General features: G+C 32.9%; 1 non-coding gene across 1 annotated transcript; it reads right to left on the bottom strand.

Annotated features, from left to right (window-relative positions):
• Positions 1-232: 232 nt before the first annotated feature.
• Positions 233-339, bottom strand: LOC129321141 (small nucleolar RNA R71). The gene has a single exon (XR_008595930.1). It is a non-coding gene; the product is annotated as a small nucleolar RNA R71 (small nucleolar RNA).
• Between the last annotated feature and the right edge of the window lie 1055 nt (positions 340-1394).

The following is a 1394-nucleotide window of genomic DNA, read 5'->3' as shown; positions in this document are numbered from 1 at the left end:
TAGGCACCAAACTAAAGATGCCTTGAATTTTATATGATAATTTTATGCAATAATTGATACATTACTGCTAAATGATCTATTGGATTACATGTTACAGCTGTGTTGTTTCCTTTATTGTTTAAAGATAGAAGCTCATTGATGGCTTTTGCACTTACCAGAAGCTTCCATAAAGTCTTGGATGGAGATGTATGAGCAATTTATATTGAAATATTATTCTCCTTAGAAAATTTCAAAATTAAGGGACAAGATTTACTTCTTCACATGGTAAAATGGTAAATTATTTCATGAAGCCTGAGAACGTTATAATCTCCTCATAAGCTTATGTCCCCATCACCAATTTTCACATATACTCTTTATGGATTTTTTTTTTGTGATAGGCTCAATTCTGAATGCCAATCAAAATTTGATAATGCACCTTAAGGTGATCTATGTAATATGATTACTAAAGAAAGGGAAGAGATTTATAAAATGGTAGCAACAAATTCAAGGAATAAGGCAGTTTGAGGAAGGAGGGTAATGGCTAATGAAGTTTCTACATCAAATGTCTCACGTTGACTATGGGATTCAATATAGAATTATAATGGTAACTATATGGAGGAGGCTAATTATATGGGAGCTACTACTAATCAAGTTAATCATGGGTATGACCCATATTCTAACATATACAACCCTGGATGGAGAAATTATCTAAATTTCTCTTGGAAAAATTCCTCCACTCAAGGCCCAGAAGCACCACCTCGCTTGCGACAACAAAGAAGTACAATTAAGAATCGTACAACAAAGTTAGAGGAATCTTTGGCTCAAATGGAGACTTACCAAGTAAATAGCATAAAGAGCATTAATAAAGAGATTGACTAACTTAAACAAGTAATTGCTTTGACTCAAGCTTCTATGAAGAATATGAAATCTCAAATGGATAATTCTTTGAGGAATATGGAGGCTCAAATAAGCAATTTGGCTAGCTTACTTAGTGGAAAGAGTTAAAATAAACTTTCAAGCAATACTAAAGTCAATCCACAAGAGCAAATCATGACAATAACCTTACAAAATGGTAAAGAACTCCAAGAGGTCAATAATGGGGCTAAAATGATATCTCAAAATGTAAGCAAACAAAAAAATGATGAAGATGATGAAGTAATTGAGGTACCTAGAGTTAATAGTGAAATCAAAGTGGCGATTCTCCTTTTGAAGCCAAACCTTATATACCCCCTATTCCATGTCTTGATCACCTTAAAAAAAAGATCTAGATTTAGGCTTCCAAAAATTCCTTGAGATGTTCAAGAAAATTTAAAATTATATTCCCCTTATAGAGGCATTGGCAAAGATACACTTATGCCAAATATATTAAGGAGCTGCTTTCAAATGAATAAAGGTTGGAAGAATATACCATAGTG

The sequence above is a fragment of the Prosopis cineraria genome, unplaced genomic scaffold (genome assembly GCF_029017545.1).
Source record: "Prosopis cineraria cultivar Desert tree isolate PC_DT_omini unplaced genomic scaffold, ASM2901754v1 PC9, whole genome shotgun sequence".
NCBI lineage: Eukaryota > Viridiplantae > Streptophyta > Magnoliopsida > Fabales > Fabaceae > Prosopis > Prosopis cineraria.
Note: the sequence above shows the minus strand (reverse complement) of the source record. Positions and strands in the feature narration are given on the sequence as shown.